The sequence below is a fragment of the Solanum tuberosum genome, unplaced genomic scaffold (genome assembly GCF_000226075.1).
Source record: "Solanum tuberosum cultivar DM 1-3 516 R44 unplaced genomic scaffold, SolTub_3.0 scf00115, whole genome shotgun sequence".
NCBI classification, from domain to species: Eukaryota; Viridiplantae; Streptophyta; class Magnoliopsida; order Solanales; family Solanaceae; genus Solanum; species Solanum tuberosum.
This window is the reverse complement of record NW_006239044.1, coordinates 1,548,541-1,558,381: the sequence shown is the minus strand read 5'-3', so window position 1 is coordinate 1,558,381 and position 9,841 is coordinate 1,548,541.

Genomic DNA, 9,841 nt, shown 5'->3' with positions numbered 1-9,841 from the left:
CTGCCGGACAGACTTTACGGAAATGGGCATAACTTCTTCGTCCGAACTCCGAATGAGGTGAAACGAAGTGCGTTAGGTAGCTAACTCAAAGGGCTTTCCATGGATATATTATTGGCCACCCAAATAATTCGTGTGCTAGGAGATATGACCCTTCAAAGTAGACCCTCGAAAAAGGCTTCACTTGGAAATTTCGGATTTTGATACGGTTGCTCTAAAATTTGGGTTAGACCCATTTCCCACTCAATTTGACCCCCTAAACAAGAATATGAAGTCGGATTTTCGAAAAACGAAACGGATCTTTTTATAAGTAGCTAAACAAGTTTCCGGTAACTTCCGAAGCACATTTTTAAGAACTTTTTGGGTCAAATTCAAATATAATCATTTCATTAAGTTCTCGACTCTAAACTCACATGTGAGGCTCTAGTTTCACTCTATCATTTTCCGAGTCGTTACAGTTAAGTTGTTTTATAACCTTGCATTTCATGGGTTATTCTGTTGAGTTAGGTTTCCGCTGAGTTAAGAAAGCCAGGCCAAGGGTTCGCTTGGGGCCAGCGATGGTCTCCGGGTGCCGGTCCCGCCCAGGGTGTAGGCTCGGGGCGTGACAGAAGTATTTGTACTCCTTTAAATTGCTTCCAGTTTCTTGCTTTCGAAATGTGATACACCATAGCTCCTCATTTAGTAGCCACCGCTTTCTTCTTAAATTTCTTCCAATGCTTCAGTTACGTTTATTCAGCTCCAATGTAGGTTTCAGGTCTCTTGTAGGCATTGAGATATTGGCCCATTGTAATAGTTCATCTCTCACCCTTGCAGCATATTCACAGTCTACAAACAGATGTGTGTTTGTGTGTCAGCTTTACATTTGTTTCTATGATGATATAATGTTTGAATTACTCAAAAATAATCAAAGAAGAAAAGGAATTTCAGAAGCGAAAAAGAGTACATTCTGAGATTTTTTTCTAATGTAGTATGTAACTACGATACATGTTGCTTTACATTTGTATCTATGATACAATTTGAATTTCTCAAGAACAATAAAGAAGAAGATCGAAATTTCAAAAGGAAAGAAGAATTTGATACATTCTAAGATTTTTTATACAAATTGTAATTCTGATACATGTTTTACATATGTATCTAAAGCGTAAAGAGTATTATACATCTGATACCACTTTAGTCTATATATATGGTACATGTTGTTTTACATATGTATCAATGATATAATGTTTTAATTTCTCAAGAAGAAAAAAAGAGGAATTTCATAAGAGAAGAAGAGTCTAATATATTTTGAGATTTTTTCTGATACATTCTATATTTATTATATAGGTTGCTTTACATATGATACATTGTTTGAATTTCTGAAGAACAATAAAGAAGAAAAGGGTTTTCACATGCAAATAAGAGTATGATACATTTTAAGATTTTGTTGATATAATATTTATCTATGATATATGTTGTTTGACATATGTATCTATGATACAAAGATTGAATCACCTTGAAGAAATAGAGAAGATTCAAAAGCGAATAAGAGAGGATTCAGAAGTCACCTCTAGTTTTAGAAAAAAAGGCATTCATAATACGGAAAAGGGTCAAATATACACCTGTACTTTTGAAAATAGTTTAAATATACCCTTTTTTATACTTTCGGGATAAATATACCCCTCCCGTTATACTTTGGGCTAAATATACTGATAGAATGGGTGCGTCCGCTGTCTGTCAATGGACCAGGTCCCTTGACTTAACCAGAATGATAACGAAGAGTAAATAACAATAATGAAACAACACAAGCAGTTTACGTGGAAACCTCCTTGCTCAAGGGAGTAAAACCACGATCTGTCACACAGGATTTCCAATTGCTTTCACTAGTCTTCCTTAAGTAAAAGTGAACAACAATTACAACCAACGTGAGAAAAAGTTATTAATCTCACAACCAAGTAATAATTCTATTACTTGGAGAGCCTAAGCATATGTCCCTCTGCCCACTAAGCTATCACCACTAGACAACTTAGAATTTGACAAAGCAACACGCAGGTTGCCCACTAAACCACCACGCTTTGGATGACTTAAACTTTAACTAAGCAGCACACACGGCTGCCCACTAAATCAGTTAGACTCAACTAATTTAGACTTTTTCACAAAACAATTATCTGAATCCTTTATAGATGTAGGAACAGATTTACAATGTACGTGACAGAAGATTATAATCCTAAGATAACTAAGTTTGCAGCTCTATCTGGTTCAAGTTGATCTTTAGAATGAATCTTTACTTTAGTATTAGCCTTTGCAAGAGTTTTTTCAAGTTGCAAAAACTGAAGTTATGACTATTGGACATAATCTTTGTGAAGAATAGTCACAACCTTCGAGGCCATGCCATTGGATGAGGTTTCTGCCACTTTTGCTATTGTTGGAGACTGTGCACCAACCAATTGTACTTTTTCCAGCCTGACAGTTGTGTGTATATTGGTGTCCAGGGTCAAGTCCCTTTACAAGGTCCTTGGGTTTGTCAAATCATCAAAACTGAGGCTCACATTTTCCCCATGTTTGATGATGACAAACTATACACACAATGCCTACAGTTTCTTCCCCATGTTGATCAGTCACACCTATTCATTCCCCCTGTCAACAAGACCTTCTGTCACACCTATTCATTCCCCCTGTCAACAAGACCTTCTGTCACACCTATTCATTCCCCCTGTCAACAAGACCTTCTACCTGCCTAAGGCACCTAATGAATTCCCCTTTTTGGCATCATAAAAAAGAAGTGTAGTAAACCAACATAACAAATAGGATTGTTAAGCAAGATCATAGCCAAAAGCTACAACATCATGACTATAAGGATAAGAGGAGACATGAATTAGTCACAACAAAACATGAATCAATTATATTGCACAAAATCCAGCATTCAATACATTAAACTTAAACTGAATATGAGAACCCCAGACACTGTCCACACAAAAACAAAACACATGAAAGGACGAAGAGGACTATGAGGAAGGAGGCTGATGGGAAAGGGACTTGATGATAAAAGTGAGTCTAGTATTTGCTTCGTCATTGTCCTTGATCACTTTTTCTTGAAGAGCAGCAATTTTGGCAAGGAGCACCTCATTATGTTTTCTCAACTCTTTAACTTTTGCAATACCAGGTCTCTCTGTCTATGCCTTGAGCAACTAAGCTTTTAGTATAGCAATTTCAACATCTCTAGTGCTCACACGCACAGTCATCCCTTCCAACTCATGTTTCAGCTAATCCTGTTCCATTATCAACTGAGATACCTTGCTCAGTGGATTTCCCTTTCCTTCTATACACTCACATTCCACCAGCATACTGAGGGTGAAAAATTGTTTAGCAGTTCCAATTTTACCTGCTCCCACTGGTATGTTTAGCTGATGAAACACACTGGTCAAAAAGTAGCCATATCCCATGCCATGTTTGTCTTTGTGTTCAACCACAGTCTTGTACATGTGCTCTAGCATGAGGGCTGGAAGATCTATGGGATCAAACTTGCAAAGTGACTCCATGATGAACAGATCAGGTACAGAAGCGACAGTTCATTTTTCTGTTCGAGGAAGAAGTACCTTGTTGACAAATTCAAACAGTAGATGGTACTCTCCTTTCATGAGTTTCTTTTGAATCCCAACACATCGTGTGTTAGGGATTTTAGAGCATTCTTTGACAAACTCCACAGAGCAAGTTTTTCTAACGACGGATCTGTTTCCTTCTCTCAGTACCTCCAGTATTTTCCCCAGCAGGTCCTCAGTCAGATGCAAACGTTTGTCCCCTACCCTGGTGTTTATGCTACCATCCTCTTCAAACTCAATGTTATAGTAAAACTCTCGTACCTCTTCCTCATTTAAAATGAGTGATTTTGTCTGGAACAAGTGAGTCCACGACTGTATTTCCACAAGATCATACAAAGAATTCATCCCATGCTTGGTGATGATGTCCGGGTCAAACACTCGACCTTGTAGAACCTTCTGGAGACGTAGATTGTTGACAATTGACTGTTTGCTTTCTCTATGATCATCCTTATTTCCCATGGGACCAGGTCCCTTTCCAGAGGCTGATTTGATGACAAGCGAGGTTTCTCTCTTCCTGTTGTTCTTCCACTTTTTGGACACATCCCTTTTTGCCACAGATGCTTTAGACTTTCCCTTTCCCTTACTAGGCTTCTTTACTTGTTTTTCCCTTTTTTCTTCAGAACCTTTTCCCACACCTTCATGTTCATAATCTTCAATGGAGACATCCACCGCATCAGTATAAGGTATCTCAAAGAGTACATTACCCAATTTCCTTTTCTTGCGCCTTTCTGCAATCGTTGTTGCACTAGATTTCATAGCATCACCCATCAGTTTCTTTGAATCAGATCTAGTAAAAGGCCTTATTTTAGTTGTCTCCTCATTGACCTTCTCATTTCCTTTTGTGGAGATAGGGACCATTTTCTTTTGAACACCATCGGGGGGATTATCCTCATCAATGTCAATAGAATCGGACGAAGGGTAGACACCGAACTCAGAAGTTTGGTCAAACACTGGTTAAGACCCCCCAAGAAAATCATCCACAAATTGTCCTCCTTCTTCACTTAGTATCCCTCTCCTCATCTGGGTTAGACTCTCGACGATTAGGCTCTCACTGGCTGTGAGAATATTTGACTCAGATGATTTATTCTCGGGAAGATCTCCCTCAAATAAGTGGTCGGACAGCATGGCAGAACAGGGACCAGGTTCGTTATTGAGGTCTAAGGGAGACTGGGGATTAAGAGGACTGGTTTCACCAATGTTGACCGAAGAGATGGTCGACATTTTGGAAGGAGACGGAGCATCGAAAGATGTGTAGAATGCCACAGGGTCTATTTCATTTAGTGAGTCTAGCATTTTCTTTGAAGAAGATGGGGATTGAAACATTTTGTTTGAGAGAGGGAGATGAAGAGTGACAGAGAGAAAGTGAGAGAGAAGGAGAAAAGGGTTTTAGCGAAAGACTTTAAAGAGAAAGAGATTTGAAATGTAGAGAGATGGAATGAAGAAAGGTCTTATAGAAGGAACTCGAAACGATGTGTCATGTCCCTGAGTAGACGCGTCGCTTGGACTTAAAACAATGGGACAACGGTCAAAGGGACCGATGAATGACACGTGGAGATCTCAACGGTTCTCATTCAATCAGTTTAAGCGAAATGTACATGATGCTAACCTTGAGAGGGACTAGGTCCTCAACTACAGATGGGATTTGATTCCTGAATGGTTCTGACCATTCTTTGCTCATGTTATTTCCATGAGTGTATACCTGCAATAGGTACATAGTTTATCTCACTTAAATAATACATTACGATTAATGAGGATACCTGCCCTCCAGATCATAGCTAAAACAATGATTGGATGCCTTTGGATGGGATTAGGTCAATGCATATTCATCATTCCCAATTTTAACCTGTTACTCTCAAATTGATCCTTGCTGAGAGCCTTAGTAAAAATATCTGCAATTTGATCCTCTGTCCTGCAATACTGCATGCTGATGTTTCCCTTTTCAACATTATCTCTCAAGAAGTGATGTCTGACATCAATGTGCTTTGTTCTTTTGTGCTGAACCGGATTATTTCCCATGTTGACTGCACTGGTATTGTCACACATGAGAGGAATAGTATGGACATGAACTCCAAAATCTTTAAGTTGTTGCTTGATCCATAGTAGGTGAGCACAACAAGATACGATAGCTACATATTCTACCTCAGCTGTTGAAAGAGCTACTGAATTCTGTCTCTTGGTACCCCATGAGATGAGTGAGGATCCAAGAAAATGTGCCATCCCAGACGTGCTCTTCCTGTCAACCTGATATCCTGCAAAGTCAGCATCTGCATACCCTACTAGTTCAAAGGAGTCACCTGCCGGATAGAACAGGACCATGACCAGGTCCTATGTCTTCTTTAGATACCTCATAATCTGCTTGGCGGCCTTCAGATGTGATTCCCTGGGACATGCTTGGAATCGTGCACACATTACTACACTGAAGACAATGTCAGGTCTACTAGCTGTTAGATACAATAGAGAACTAATAATCCCTCTAAACATGGTTTGATTCACTAGTGGATCAGCCTCATCTGTTCCCATTTTATAGTTTATACTCATGGGGGTATCAATAGGCTTCGAGTCCACCATGTGAAACTTCTTCTGTGTACTTCTCTTGACAGATTGAAGTCCCACTTGAGGTTTGCTTGATCTGTAGGCCTAAGAAAATTTTTAGCTCCCCCATTATACTCATCTTGAATTCATTCCCCATTAGAGTCACAAATTCTTCACACAGACATTCAGAGGTGGCTCCGAAAATGATGTCATCCACATATACTTGAATGATGAGCAATTCCTGTTCCCTTTTCATTAAAAACAAGGTGTTGTCTGTCTTGCCCCTCTTGAAACCATTTTTCAGTAGGAATTTGGACAACCATTCATACTAGGCACTGGGTGCCTGTTTCAGTCTGTACATGGCCTTGTTGAGTTTGAACACATGATTTAGGAAGTCAATACCCTCAAATCTAAGTGGTTGTTTCACATATACTTCTTCCTTCAGATCTCCATTCATGAAGGTACTTTTGACATCCATCTGGAAGAGCTTGAAACCCATGAAGGCTGCAAATGCTATGAGTATTCTGATAGCATCCATTCGAGCAACAGGGGCAAATGTCTCGTCATAGTCTATGCCCTCCTCCTAACTATAGCCTTGAGCAACCAGTCTGGACTTGCTCCTAGTGATAAACCTATTTTCATCAAGCTTATTTCTGAACACCTACCTGGTCCCTATGATGGTTCTGTCAGCAGGTCTTAGGACCAGTTACCACACATTGCTTCGCTCAAACTGATGAAGTTCATCTTGCATTGAATTGACCCAGTAGCATTTTTCAAGGCTTCTTTCACAGTTTTAGGCTCAATGGTAGAAATGAAGGCTGAAAACGCGCAACCAGATTTCTTGTTTTTGACCTGGTTTGCATTCCATAATTCAGTGGGGAAATGAGATTCTTAAGGGGGTGAGATGAACTGTGATTCCACCCTGGTTTAGAGGCCAAGGGTTGGGGTTGAACCGTCTGTTCTTCTTCATCTTCAGAGTCATCATTCTCAAGAGAATAAGTTTCCTCTTGACTTGCATTATGAGACGGACCAGGTCCCATAGTAGGCTGGTCATCCTTCTTCATCTTCTCAGCTAGACTAGGATCAGAACCATCAGACTCTAGATTCCCTTTAGCTTCAATATTCTGGGCTTTGAAAAGCTCAATAAGATCATCATCGTCCTTCATCTCCAGGTTTTTCAGATAACCACTTTCATCGAAGATCACATGAACACTTTCCTCAATGCATAGTGTTCTTTTGTTGAAGACTCTATAAGCTTTGCTTGAAGATGAGTATCCTACATAGACACCTTCATCATTTCTGGGATCAAACTTTCCCAGATCATCCTTGTCGTTGTTTAGCACAAAGCACTTACATCCAAAGGCCTTTAGGTAACTGAGCTTGGGTTTCCTGTTGTTGAGCAGTTCATAAAGAGTTTTGTTCAGGAGAGACCTGATCAAGCATCTGTTAGTCACATAACACGCAGTGTTGACAGCTTCAGCCCAAAAATTTTGAGGAAGATTAGACTCAATGAGCATTGTTCTGGTAATATCTACCAGAGTTCTGTTCTTCCTTTCCACCACACCGTTTTGTTGAGGTGTTCTGGGAGCTGAGAAGTTTTGATTAATACAACTTTCTGCATAAAAGGTATCAAGCTTCGCATTTTCAAACTCGGTTCCATGGTCGGACCTTATCCCTGTAATCAAGCAGTTGAGCTTGATTTGGATCATTTTGAAAAATATCATTAGCACATCAGCTGTCTCAGATTTTGACTTGAGAAACATAGTCCACGTGAATCGAGTAGTCATCCACAATCACCAGTATATACTTCTTTCTGTTTCGACTTTGGATTTTCACAGGCCCACACAGATCCATGTGTAGCAACTCAAGAACCCTTGAAGAGCTTACTTGATTCTTTGGTTTGAATGAGGATCTGGTTTGTTTCCCTTTGGCACATGCGTTACACACTTTGTCGTCACTGAACTTCAATTTTGGCAAACCACGTACCAGGTCCCTAGATACAAGCTTGTTCAATAGAGACGAGCGCATATGACCTAACCTCTTATGCCATAGGACATCATTTTCACTTTGAGCATTGAGGCATGTCCGATCATCTCCATGAGGTGTTTCCAAATCTGCCACATACATGTTTTTCCGTCTTCTGGCCATCAGGATCACTTTCTTGTTAGTCAGGCTGGTGACAATGTATTTGTGTGAAGAAAACCTGACTTTGTTTCCCTTGTCACAAATTTGGGAGATGCTGAGAAGGCTGTATTTTAACCCACTCACATAGTAAACATTTTCAATGGAGTCTTCAAGAGATTTACCAACCCTGCCAACTCCAAGGATGTGCCCCTTTTTTCCATTGTCAAATGAGACACCTCCACCTTGAAGTGCCTTGAGTGAAAGGAAGCTTTTGGTGCTCCCAGTCATGTGCTTCGAGCATCCACTGTCCATGAACCAACACTAATTGCTATTTCCTTCACCCTCTGCAACACATATCACTTATTAGATTTGGGAACCCACTTCAATCTGAGTTCCCAGTAAGCTGATAAGGGCGTAATAAGAATGTTTCTTGCCTAGTGAGGCAGGTTTGCTTTTTTCTTGTTCAAGATTTTAAGAATAGGACCAGGTCCCCTTCTTGGAGTTGTCTTCTGTCTAGAATAGACTGAAAACTTTTCTTGAGAGGTTTTCCAAGCAGGACAGTCCCTTTTCAAATGGCCATTTCGACTACAATGAAGACATAATAAATTATTTGGCACAGAGACATATTTACGGTGGGGATTGTAAAGAGGGGTGATATTCAGGCTACGTAATCCCTTTATGTTGTAGTTGCTTTGACTAGTGATTTTTGAAAGTAGGTTGGTGGAACTGGTCCATTTTAGAGAAGTTTGAAGTTCTTCTTTAAGACGGACCATGTCCTTTTCCATCTGATAATTTCTTTCCAAGGCTAGAGCAAGTATGCTTTCAGCTGTATTCAGACTGGCTTCTAGCTCTACTTGCAAGCTAGTAGCCTCCCCCTTTCTTTTTCTAGATTTCTCAATCATTAGACTTAATTGTTCCTTGAGTTCTAGGTTTTCATATTCTAGAACCATTACTTGTTCCTCAGTAACTGACATGTGCACAGTCAACACTGTTATTTCTTCACTCAGACTATCAAGACTGTTGTTCATAGAGTCTTTTTCAGTGGTTAACTCTATGACAGAGTCAATCACCAGCTAGGTTTCTCAGCCTTCTGATAGAATAAGTATTCAAGTTCTGTTTAAGATCTAAGAGAGTTACATTTTCTTCATCGTCTTCGTCATTTGATTTCGCCATGAGAGCAAACATGCCATCAAATATGTTGGCATCATCTTGAACAACCAGCATAGATGCATCAGCAGGACATTCTGATTCTTCTGACTCATGATGCTTATCGTGACCAACGACACTAACCTACGGTATGAGTATTTACGATCGTCGATAGTATAATAACCCAACTAAAGGTTGGGGTCGTGTCCCAAGGGAGTGGTTTTGAGAATTGATAGAAAAATAAAATTAAGCTCTAACTAGTCGTAGCTAAAGACATTAATGAATAAAAATATGGTAAATTAAAGAGGGTGACACGAAAGTGTCAAATATCAATTTTGGGGTTTTGTCACAATTAGTAAAAATAGCAAAAATTAACAAGAAAATCAAGTATGGGGAAATGTTCTTGGGGTGTGACCGCAATACAAGTTGAGATAAGTAGTTGGGTACATGCTTTTGAAAGGAAATTT